Source organism: Bidens hawaiensis, unplaced genomic scaffold (genome assembly GCF_021521415.1).
Source record: "Bidens hawaiensis isolate Kalapana, Puna unplaced genomic scaffold, B.hawaiensis_p1.1 tig00012728_1, whole genome shotgun sequence".
NCBI lineage: Eukaryota > Viridiplantae > Streptophyta > Magnoliopsida > Asterales > Asteraceae > Bidens > Bidens hawaiensis.
This window is the reverse complement of record NW_027492053.1, coordinates 192,906-206,280: the sequence shown is the minus strand read 5'-3', so window position 1 is coordinate 206,280 and position 13,375 is coordinate 192,906. Positions and strand designations below refer to the sequence as shown.

The 13,375-nt window shown below is 37.6% G+C and overlaps 1 pseudogene; it reads right to left on the bottom strand.

Annotated features, from left to right (window-relative positions):
• Positions 1-3,539: 3,539 nt before the first annotated feature.
• On the bottom strand, positions 3,540-5,165 carry LOC143541951 (pentatricopeptide repeat-containing protein At1g74900, mitochondrial pseudogene; annotated as a pseudogene).
• Positions 5,166-13,375: the final 8,210 nt, after the last annotated feature.

Here is a 13,375-nt window from a genome sequence, read left to right as displayed (position 1 = left end):
TGGTTCTCCAGTGACCGGTGTGTCAGTGGGCTGGTGAAGAGCAGTTATGACAGGTAAACTTCATGCTTGAAAAAACTGAAAAGTGTGAGCTGACTAGTCTTGTACTGTTTTAGATATTATTAATTTGTATGTTTTATTATATTTGGATTATTTTATTTTATTTTAGTTGTATTCATATTTTTAGAATTTTGTTATTTACGTTTTCTCATTTTTATATTTACCAAAATTTATCCCATATTTTATTTTATAGCTACTTAATTTGGGTTCGTGCACTATTTTTAAATAATTTATATTAAGAAAACATTTTTTTAAATAAATTTTGGTCTTAAGTGCCTTTGTAAATTAGTAATTTATCTTATTAGTAATGATGTAATAAAAATAGAATTTTGTTTAAAAAAAAAACAGAAAGAAACTGTTAAAAAGCCATCCATAAGGTTTTAACATATGTTTGAGAACTAATATTGTATAAAATGTTAAAAAGAAAATCACATAAAGTTGTTACAAATGATATACTGTTAATATTACTTTACGTAAAATGTTGATTTAAGTCAAGCCACATGAGCTAAAACCGTATCTAACTCTAATATCTTTGTACTTATCACCAAAATGTGTTACAAGTTGCTATTTATGTCACCAAATTAGTGTTTTTTTAGTCATTTTATAACCCGGAAAATAACTACGCAAATAAAAATATTTGCCATGTGGTACCGGTGTAATATGTATTTACTGTTATTGACACTCACTTCTTTAATAACATTGAAGTGACCCGAACATGACATTTCCACATAGATATTAAATTAACATTATATATAAAATATATCACTTCCATTTAATATTCTTATATATAAAGTTCACTATTCTATAAAAAGATGATCATATGTACATTACATTATATAAAATTAATTTTATATAATGGGTCTAAAGTAGAAATCCCAAAGTAGAGGGTTGCCTAAGGCTTGCCATCACCGACGGTGACACCAACCACTTACGCTCTCAACTCAAGCGCAGTAACGGATCTTGAAGAAAAGTTGAGGAGTAGCACAGGCTAAAAACAATCTTGTTTATGGGTGTCCAATACATAAAACAAAAGAAAGAACAAAAATGGCATTAAAAATGTATTCGTCAAGAAAGTTGAAGCGTGCACGAGCTTTCCCTTAACAAATGTTAGATCCGCCACAGCGTGCATTCAATTTTCAGTCCAAGTAGATAGAAATTGAAGTTTGTTGGGGCCGTCTTATATATTAACTATTGACTTTTATAAAAACAATCATTGTAGCTTGAACCAGTAAATCAGTCGCTTCATTAACCGACCCAACTATTGAAACAGGTAGGAAGGACATCTAATCATCTACTTAGACTGAGGGGTGTGGGGGCTTCAGCGGGGGCGCTAGAGCCCCTCCGCTCGCGCCCCCAGGCGCTAACACCACACCACTAAGGGCGCTAGATGGGCGCTAGAGGGAGGCTAGAGGGAGGCGTGAGCATGGTAGCGGGAGAAGAGAGAGAGGAGGGCCCAAAAAAAGAGCCGTTGGCTCATTAATAATTTAAAAAATATATATATATTTTCTATATAAACTATACTCCATTTCACCCATTTTTATACCAAAACTTCAAACCTTCACCCAAAATCAATTCATCTTCTCAACTTTTTTTAAAAAAAATGGCTGGAAATTGGTTCCCAAACCTTGATTCAAATTATCTTGACGACAATTCATTTTATTTTTAGATATTAATGTGTTTTTTTATTAATGTGTGTTTTTTTAATAATTTATGTGTTTTTTAATAATATGTTGTTTGAATATATTTATAAAAAAAAAATAAAAAAAAAATCGCTGGATCCTCTGCTAGAGCCCCTCTACACCAGGGGCCAGGGGCTCCACCAGGAGCTCCAACACCCCCCTTATCCAGTTTCTCTCTCTGCCACACGTCATAATATTATTGATTCTTGGCTCCGCTGGAGCCCCCACACCCCTCAGTCTTACAAAATACAATTTAATATAAAAGCGTAATGTATATAAATAAATGATTGATTATGTAGACAAAATACAATATAGATTGACTAGCAGAAAGTATAGATTTTAAATGAGTTTTGAGTTGAATTCAAACTTTTGATAAAAACTATATGTGTGTGTATACATACATATACAAACATGTTAGGACTATAATACGTGCTAGCTTAAATGGTATAGGCGTCGGGTTTGCAATTGTAAGTGGGAGGGGGTGGTTCGAAACTCGTCATGTGTTTTTTATATTGTTATTCATCAGTTTGTAGATTAGCCATTGCTAGTTTTTTAACCCACAACTATAAACAATGAATAAAGAAAAACAATATTTGTCAAGGTCGCATTCAGACAACAAGCATTTAATTTTCTCCAAAAAGCAGTTCAAATTTATCAATCAAATGCATTTTCAGCAACATACCAATTATTTGTAAGGAAAAAAATAAACTATTTTTATGACTTGCTTTTTACAAAATTTGAGTAGAATCAAACATCTATTATTAAATATCCTAAACTAAATCAATTAAAAGTTAGAAAAAATGAAAAATAACCTGCAGAAAATGTGATTGCAAGGGAGCATAACCAGTAGCTTATATTCATCGGAAGCCACTCCTGATAGGCATAACAAATTTTAACCATCAGATACATTAAATACATTGTGATTCATATGTATGTAGAGGTGCACAAAAAACCCGCACCCGGGACCCGAAAAAAAATACCCGGAACCGGTTTTGTTTATACCCGGGGTATTCTATACCCGAAACCGGAACCGACCCTACCCGTAGGGTATGGATAGGGTATGCATTTTTAGGTCAATACCCGTACCCGGAACCGTACCCGATTTATACCCGTAAATACCCGGACCCGATCATACCCTATACCCGTTACCCGGTTATACCCGATACCAATTTTCTAATACCCGAAATAATACATGAGTTTTTATAGTATACTTTTATGTTTACTTCACAACTTTTATATTAAGTTTTTGTAAAATGCATATTACTAAGTAAATAATTTGTAATTAAGGGGATTTATGGTTTTTATAATATGTTTAATTCATTACAAAGCAAATTTAAATTTTAAACAAATTAAAAAATGTATTAAAAATTCAAAATTCAAAACCGGGTATTAATACCCGGTCGTACCCGGTTCCAATACCCGAACCCGATCATACCCTACCCGGGTACATAGGGTTGAGTTTTTCTCTTCAATACCCTACCCGATTTATCTCAATACCCGATTTTCTAATACCGGATCATACCCGAAACCGGTTCATACCCGAACCCGGGTATTAGAAAAATAAGTAGGATGTCACAGTAAATACAAGTAACTCTAAATGCATTGTAAGAAGGATGTCACAGTCATAAATAAGTAGTGGCTAAAAAAAGAAAAAACATATCTAAACAAGTTGAGCAACATTGTTTATAAAATGAAATGGTACCTGATTTCATGACCGAGACACAGCAGAATCCGCACAGCACCCACAAGCGCTAAATCCATATTCCAGAAATTATCTTAGGCTGAAAAAAATTTAATAATTTGTTTTATAATCTGAAATGACGAGGGAGACGACCACATCTGCTCTGAGCTCTAAGTATCTCTTTGGCAAAATCCTGATTTCCGGTAAGCAAAAGACCATTCAAGATTCGATTAAAGGTGAACTTTCGAGGGATAAATCCTCTATCAACCATTTCTATCAGAAGTTTCCCTGCCACCATAAGATCATCAGATCTCTTCCTCCCAAACATCCCACTTATTAAAACATTGTATGTATCCAAATTAGGCAAGCATTCACCGCCACTCATTCTCTCAAAAACCTTCAAACTCTTCTCGATTTCACCTTCGTCACAATAATACCTTATAATCACATTATAAGTTTGAACATTCGGATCACATTCATCACGTTTCATCTTATCCAAATACTCAATCGCCCTATCCATCTTTCCAACATGACACAACCCTCTAATTACTACATTGTAAGTCGTTGCATTAGGAGTATAACCCTTGTTCAACATCTCCTCAAACACCAAAATAGCATTCTCCACGTTGTCTTTTTTGCATAGAACTTGAATAAACGCATTGTAAGTGGCAACCGACGGAAGTACCCCTAACCCAATCATTTCATCAAACACTTGTCGGGCCTTTTGAATCTCACCTGCAACGCCAAACCCATGAACCATAGTCGTGTAGGTAACAACATCCATTTCACATTTTCTTCTTTTCATCTCTATGAAAAACTTCCAAGCTTCTTTTATCTGACCCGCCTTGAAATACCCATTTAAAATCACATTATACGTTTTAAGAGTCGGCTCTAAACCACTCTCCACCATCTCCCTCAACACTTCCAAAGCCCGAGGCGTTCGCTTAATCAAACAAAAACCATTTGCAATAATGTTATAACTAATCATATCAGCTCTAAATCTTCTCTTCAAAACCTTAAACAAGTTATAAGCCATTTCGACTCGTCTCGACTTGCACAAAACATCAAGAAACGTGTTGAAGCTATTCAAATCTTGTTGGCAGCCGTCCTCACGCATTGACAAGAAAACTCTAACAGCTTTGTCGGGTTTTCCAGCGGCCACGTAGCGTTCGGTTATAATCGCGAATGTTTTGGGGTTTGGGCCAAGTCTCCGTTTCTGCATTCGGGCAACAAGCGCCCACACCGTCTTGTAGTTGCGCAAACGAGCGGCAATGTCAATGGAGTGGTCAAACGAGTCGGCCGAGTGGGTGTATGTCGGATGGCGTTCAAGGAGGTTAAAGAATTGGATGGCTTTCGGGCCATGGTTCCATAGGCGTTTTAGGATCTTGTTCACAAGGTCCGGTGTCCAGCGGACCGAGTTTGTATCTAAAGTTTCAGACTTTAGTATGAGATTACATATCCTGGTGGCATCATCCTCTGCAGCAGTGGTGAACTTGTGAAATGATAATTTGTATCTTACAAAACATAAAATAGAGATGGGATTTCTTATGTGAAGCTTGTGGTGAGGTAAAACCATTTCAAATGATTACTGTTTGTTATAGGCGCATTTGGTCGAACACTTGGCATGCATATCTAAGGTTTATAGCAATTGGTAAACAGAACCAGCTTTATATGATTTCATAACAAAAGAAACATGCTTGCTGCTGAGTTTGTCAATCTTCTTGCACCACCGTTCACAATAATAGCAAAAGATTATTGTTTGTCACAGGCGCATTTGGTCGAACACTTGGCGTGGTTAACTCCCACAAATTCCAATTTTAATTTCCTGTCAAATTATGCTACACAAACGTGAACTTAAATGAGATACCACCGACTGAACGGATAAAAGGGGTTTTGATTTGAGGGTTTATTATGTGAAGTGCTAGTCACTTGTTCAACAAATGACCGGTTGCAAATCAATCGAGGTCCGCGGTTAGGTCTTTGTGCAAAATTCCCCCCATTTTCGCTTTTCGGTTCGAGATATTCTTAGTTTACATAACTCGGCGCATATTTGCAACCTAAAGAATAAAGTGCTTCAAGGCGGCTTGTTGGAGGAGTACAGACAAGAAATGAGGTTATTTATGATGAAGAGGTGGTAGTGGTTACTAAAACAATGGATAACATTAAGTGTTTGTTGTTTCTTTAGGTAAAAGGAAAAAAAAAACTTCATCTATTTAGTTGTTAAGTTAGCAAGATTGGTTTAATTGTTGTTTTTGGTAAGTTCATTTGTCACTTAATATTCAGAAATATCTCAACCCAGAAGCTCCACTAACAAGTAATAACTTAAAAGATCAAGAATTGTGTTTACATATTAACTTTGAATATTACGACTTATATAATTATATAACAGAAGTGTTTTTCATTTTGAAACTTTCCCAGTATGCTTGGACTAACCTTTTTTACAACGTGAGTAGTGTTTGTTATACAGAAATAAGAGACTATGTTCCATAGATTGCAATTTTTTTACTTTCTTGCAGCATCATAAAGCCTCTACTAAACTTGAATAAGCATTTGACTGGATTTAAGTTGAGTCCCATACCAAAATTGAGATCTACAGGGCCCTCTGTAGGCCTACACCGTGTTTTAGAAAATGAATTGAGTTTGTAATCCTATTGATAATAGTTCAAGTTATCAATATATAACATTTAAGTAGTTAAAAATATGGCATGTCATTGTTATGAATTTTGTCATACACATCACTAAAAGACCAGCTTTAGATCGTCAGTGCACTTTTAATGAGATAGAATAATGATTTTTGTTTAAATCGAAGCTAAAGCCTTATTTCATCTATCATAACCTACAACTACATTACTTCTTGATTAGGTTAACTACATTAGTATTGTTGAATATCACAACCAATACTTTTCAATTATTTGTAAACTAATTATGCTATATATTTTTCTACAGTTAAGTTATCATGAGCAGATAAGCATGACAACGGGAGTAGATTTCATTTCACTAATTTCAAAGGTACATATTAAGTTACAGTTTTAGGCAGATTTCACACATAAACAAAAAATAAAAATAAAAAAAAGAACTTTATTTAGTTAATAGCCAAAATCGTTTGGGTCAAACCGGGTCATTAAAAAACAAACATCATATTGGTTCGTGTGAAAACAGGTTTCGGTCACGTGTAAAACCATGTTCAAGTTAATTTAGGTTTCGAGTAAAATGAGTTCAGGTCATTAAAAGCATCATATTAATTGCTTTAAATTTGGTGAGCTTGTGACACGTTTGTGATACATGCCAGTCTGTCACCATTACTCTCCGACACCACTTGCAACTATCACCCAACAACACCACCGCCTTCTCCAGAGAGTAACCTGTTGGCACCACCGTTTTCTCCGGTCATCACCAAACCAGATCTAAACCATCTTCGGTCGCCCCCGTTTTTTCAAATTTGAACCATGATTCAACTCTAAAACATAGAGAAGCCAATAGAGTCGTCATGAGCGTGAATCGATTCCACACTTTAATTGTCTTGCCCCACGATGATTTCTACATATTTGGGGCTCTCCCACATCGAACTTGCGACGGTGCCGGAGTTGCAGGTCGACAACGTCAACTGATTTCCGGCAACAACCGATGGCCAACGAATCTAGTACCATTTTGAGATAAGTTTTATGTCAATCTACTTCTTTTTATCCACTCAATGAAAGCCCTAAGATTTCAAGTTTGAAAAGAGATGAAAGAGCACGAATTATTTATTTGAAGTATGATGAATTTTTAGGGTTTAATAGGGAAGATGATGATGTGGACCTGGTAATTATTGACGTGTTTTAAATATATGTGGTTCAGATGGTGGCAAATTGGCAGTGGCTTGATTCTTTAGGTGGAGGGTGGCTAGAGTGGTTGTGGCAGTGAGTTAGGCTAGTGTAGACAAGAATTAATGAAGATGACGTTCAACTGTCCAAGGGTGCATGTAATGGGGGGTGTAGTAGTGGAAAAAATAATAAATAAACCTAATTGAACTGAATGTTTTAATTTTGATTCAAAGGAAAGAAAGTGTGGAGTTGAAATAACTCACTCAGAACGCCTTTAAACGACCTTTTTACCCCTAACTTGAAGTTAAAAATCTAACGGAATTACGTATTGTGAAGAAATTGGCAAAAGGTTGAATACTTTGATGGTCCAATTGCAAAAAAGATTTGGACGAAAATCGCATAAATGAGCAAACCTTAAGGACAATTTTGGCACTTTATTCCTTTTTAAAAAATAACTTAAAAATGTCATTTTTTCTTATCATTTTACATTAATAAGTTAAGCTAAACACCTTTTAGAAAACAACTTATTGACTTGTTTCTTATAAGTTAATCCAAACACATTTCTTGAGAACTCCTTTTCGAAAAGTCATATGTTATAAATCCTTTTTAGAAGAAGTTTTTTTGAACTTGAATAAGGAATCCCAAACGCTCTCTAAGTATTTGTTATGAATACTTTTTACACTACTCGTGGCTTGAAAGTGTCAGGTGATACAGAGAAGTTTGTTGCATACTTGAGGAGTAGGATAAAGAAAGATGAGGAGAAAAATTATGTTGGAGTTTTCAAGTTTATTGCTACGATCTTTCCGTTTTTTGTTACCGCGATGGCTGATCCAGCTGACATTGCTCTTAAGTTAAAAGCATCTGCAATCACAAACATTATTTTTATTTTAGCTTTTTCAAAGAGTTAAAATGCAGTTTTATTAAAGCTTCAAATTCTGACTTTTCAAAATGGCTTTTTGAAAAAGCCAATAAGAAGTTTTTAAACTCATTCCCATACATTCTCTAAAAGTTTAATTGAGCAATTTCCTAATGTTTTTCTTTTTCTGATTTTGAAAACAGTTAAGGTCATTTGGTAGCAATCTTGCATCAATTTTTATCACAAGTAAGTTGGTTTTTTATATACAAAAAAATGTTGAGTGACTTTTACAAGAAAAAACAAAAGGTATATTGATTTTTATGGTATTTTCCGGATTGAGTAAATAAAATCAAACAATCTACGGGCAAACTGAATGAAAGATAAAAACAAAAAAGTACCTTGATATAATTATAATTTCCGAGACCACCCTTTCCAACAATTATTGCAAAACATCTAACGCTAAAGATGTTCTTTCGAGCTGAAACAAAACTTTACAAACAAAGTTAATTTGAATATTGATTTTTAACATAATGTTATTTCTAGACACTTAAATAACTTGTTAAATAAGATACATTATATTGGCTAGCCGAGGGTTAACCTGAGTTTAAGAATTTGAGGGCTAAAAAAGGATACAAAGGGGTGTAGCCTAAAAAAGAAGCACAAATCGGTGGACAGAGAATCAGAGGGTTTTGAAGTCTCAAAGGCGGCTGATTAATTTGATAGTATTTCTTGCCAAGTGATTCTATTTATAACTCGTGAGAAATAAGAAATGTCACTTGGGCCATTAAACTCTTTGTTATGCATCATAGACGTCCTCTTAGTTTTAAACTAGACACTTTTAGTCCTTGTAGTTCGATAACTATCTATAACAGCTATAATACTTTTTAAAATATAAACATACTGAGTTGGTAACAAGACAAATATTTGGGAAGTTATAGAGATGGTTTGAGATAACCAAGTCATCTAAAGTGATTTGGTGGGGAGAGAGACAGGTAGTTATTAGTTGTAACTAGTGAATTACACCAAGTAAACACAATGTAAAAAATAACGTTATCGCGGTGAACACAAATAAAGGTTAAAATTAAGTTCAAACACACAATTGAGATAATACAAAAAAAATTTACTCTATTTCAGAAAAAAAGATAAATTCACATAACAAATTAATAATTATAGACGTGTGTAAAATTCACTTATAGAAGAAGATGAAAACTAACAAAAAAGAATATAAAATGAAGGAAAAAATAAAACAAATGAATAATGAAAGGTATTAGGCCAGTTATTTTGCTTCTGAAACAAACAATGCGTGAAACAAAAAGTAACTTATACAAACAACATTCAGATTAGTACCAAAGGTAACTTGTACAAATGGCATAATAATAGTACCAAAGGAACATTAGTTCCATGAGGGCCAATAATTTGTCTTTTTTTTAAATTTATATATAGTTCAAATTTTAATATACAACCTCAATCATACAATTGCTTAGACAGTTTATAAAAAGTGACTCTAATCGATCAATTCCTAAGGCATTATGAAGAAACACGGATCCAATCCCCGGGTATGGGTCCTGGATCCAATGAGTCCATAGGGTAAGACACGATAATTATTACCAATGATATGAGTGTGACTTCCCAAAGTCCAATGACCGGAACCTGCAAAACAGACACCGTGAGTCTTGTTACAGGAAGGACAAGAGGGGGGTTTTTCCTGTAACCACCCTCCGGCGTGAGAATCAGTAACGTTCGTAAATGGATAAAGTACTGAAGTAAACAGACTAAGTGTAGTCAGAATGCAAGTGAGTGAATGAATACCTCATACCGTTTGACAATGTATTTATAGCCGAAGGATGTAGGAAGGTGATTGGGCCAGCTGTCCTCTTCCAGAAGATCTTTGATAACTACCTAGACGCGTGTCCTCTTGTGATAGGTTGAGCTATACGTCCCATGTGCATGGATATAACAACCTGGACACGCGTCGCCCAATGATAGGATGGATTGCACCCTGGCCATGTGCACGGTTATAACAAACTGGCCAGGTGTCCTTTATTTATTGGCTGTTTAGTTACGTATTCCCCAAGTAAGAATCATGAACCTTCTTCTAGAGAGTATTTGAGTGATGACAGCTGTCCCACTGGCATTGTCTTCCGGATGTTTAGGCGGACAGATATCCTGTCCTGCGAATGACTTTTGAGGATGCCAGGATGCTTCCGCGTGTGTTGTGAGGACGTTCCTCCTCATTCGTGATATGCGGGTGGTCCATGTGTCCCGCGGGTGGCTTATAAGAGGATTCTCTGTGACCCGCGGGTGGTACTTAAGGGTATTTAGGTCTTTTTGGTATCCTACCTCTACAAGTCCCCCCAGTCCAGTGTTTCTTCCGTGTGAAATCTTTATGCGGGTGAAATTCTGGACTTAATGCGTGTTGGTGATTTTTATTGTTCAGAAGTTAGGTAGAAAATATCTTCTGATTGTATGGATAATCATGAAAAAGGACAAGTTGACCACTCGCAGGCGCGTGAACAGGTGATGGGATTTTTTGACGGCGTGACGTGGCGTATATTGATTGGGCGATGATTTTCTCTCTCTACTGTTCATATCCCATCGCATTAATTGCGATGGGTATAAAAGGAAGAGAAAACTTCCTGTTGAAGCTTTATCGCCTTTGATTTTCCTTCTTTGTTCTCCTTTTGATCTATAGCTTTGGAATTTCTTCATAACCCTTATGCCAAAATCGCCTGCAATGTCGAATGTTCAAACCGAAGTTGATGAGATAGAAATCTCTTGGGACCATTCAGAATATGAGATGCTACTGGAGACGTATGGTATTCCACCGGAATGGGAACCGGAATTTCCTTCACCAGGCTCTATAGCCAGCTTATCTCCACCTGGTAAAATGGCCGTGTATGCCGATTACTTTACCTGTGGGAATTTCCGTCTTCCTTTGACGAAATTCCTTAAGAATTTGCTAACCGCTTATGGGATTCATTTGTCCCAACTACATCCACGTGCTATGATGCGAATCCGACACTATGAATTTGTCTGTATAGCACGGGACCTGGTGCCACATGTTGATCGATTCCCAGTTTTCTATCGTCTTGCCATCCGCGATGGCTGGTATTCCTGCCAGGGATTTTCTGACCGAAGTATTGGATATGAGGTCGAGAAGGTGCCTTCTGATTGGCGTTGTAAATTTTTTTGGATTTCGGAGGACGTGGTACCCATTGCCATGGTCCGTCGTCCGGTCAACTCTCGTCTTCCGGACGTTGCTATAGCTGCTCACGAAGGTCGTGACTGGTTCCGTACCCTAACGATGGAACCAACGCCAATGCGGGCATTGCCAGAAGAAGCCCTGGTGTAGGCAAGCATGAGTCGCTTGTGGGCCTCAGAATTTATGGAGCCTATTTTTGTTGACTTATATGAATGTAAGTTATTCTTACTGTTTTTTCTTCTTTTGGCGATGTATTCTATAATTAAATTTTTATCTCCTCAGGTCGGGGTTCGATGTTCAATGTCCTTTTTGAAGATAGGGGTTGTGTCCGACATGGCATCAGGGATGCCGGTGACATGCCTATTCTCAAGAAGACTAAGTCCCGCTTATTTTTTCCAAAGAAGGTGCGGGATGAGCCTATTGTCTCGAACGCCACCTTTGAAACAGGTGCGTATGTTCTGAACCCTCATCCGCTTTTTGCTATTACTTCTGACAGGATGATCGCCACATTATTTTCGAGTGATGATGACGGCGATAGTTCTGACTTCTCGATCTCCCAAGGAGAGAGGGAATCTGATGACGATACACCTGAACCTTCTTCTGTCTCCCGTTTGTTGGCAGAATTAGAGAAAAAGAGAGCTTTTATGGCTTTCCAAGCAGGACAAGCGGGTGGCAAGACTGCGGATGCTGAGGTGGGATCTTTAAAGAAGAAATGAAAAACCCATCGTCCTAAGAAGCCACAGTACAGTCTTGCCGATCGCATTGACACGGTGGAAGGTATATATTAATCCTTTTAAGTGTTATACTTTCTATAAAATGTGTATCTCAAAATAACTTTTGTTTTTGTAGATCAACTGATCTTCGGGGAAGATGTCTCTGAGAAGTTGCCTATACCAACCCCTCAAGCTGAACATCAACCACCTCCCTCTCTAGAGAAGAATGTAAAGGATAAGCCTCCGACTCCGCCTAGCACTGTTAACACGGAAGATCAACCATCTTCACCTTTAGCTGAGGTTGATGTAGAAGAAAGAGTACCGACTCCTCCAATTGATACTGCCACTGTAGAGGGGGCTAACGTCCAGTCTGAGATTGACAATCGTTTTAACTATCTTTTTGAGGCTGGGGGTGGTACTGGTGGTCAGCAGGACAATCATGTTGTTAATGAGGAGGGCCACAGGACTGAGGAGTCTCCTCCTCAGCCTCCTCCTCAACAACTTTTTTCAACCCCAACCCGCCTTAAACCTTCGGGTTCTCGTTACTATGGGGATACGATCCTGGGTGATACACATGAATTGTTTGTCCCTCCATGGGGGATTACTAGCGGGTCACGGTTCTCCCATCCTAGAACTTGTATGGATTTCGTTGAGCATTGTACGCCACCCGCTGAGATGGCAGTTCAACGTGACCTTTCCCGTCATGACCTACATACCAACGTGGCCTACCACCTGGCTAATGCTTTAGCCGGTAGCCAAGAAGTCCTAAGTGAATGGCGTACTTTAGGCGGGAAAGTGGGAGAGGCCCGGCGGGCCAATGAGGCTGCCAAGAAAGAAGCTGAGGAGCATCGCATTGCTGCCCAAACTGCTAAGTGGAAACAGATCGATGCGGAGAATGCCCTTAAAAGTGAACAAGATCGTAATGCTGTTGCTGCTCGCCGATGGAAGGAAGCTTGTGAGAAACAAAATTCCCTTCTTTAAGCTGCTCGGGAGAAGACCCAAAAGGAAAAAAGATGACTTAGCCCGCGCTCAGGAAGCCAATTCTTCATTGGAAAATCAAGTGGCCCTTCAAGGTGCACGTATCCATGATCTCGAGGTGGAGCTAAAGTTGCAGAAGAAGCGAGTCGAACTCAAAGACCAGAGCGCTGCTGAAATTCAGACTGCCTATGACTCTCTTCTTCGAGCTCATGAGGAAGCCACTGCGGAATCAAAAGAGTTCCAAGCTCTGGCAGAACGTGCGGAGCAGGACCGTCAGTGGTTCCTTACTCGGGGAGTTGATGCTGTATGTTATACTTTGATATTTGTTGTCTATTTCATATTGTTGATAATGAAAACTTATATTTCTATCCTCACAGGTCATCCGCCATATCAAGGGAAGTAAGGA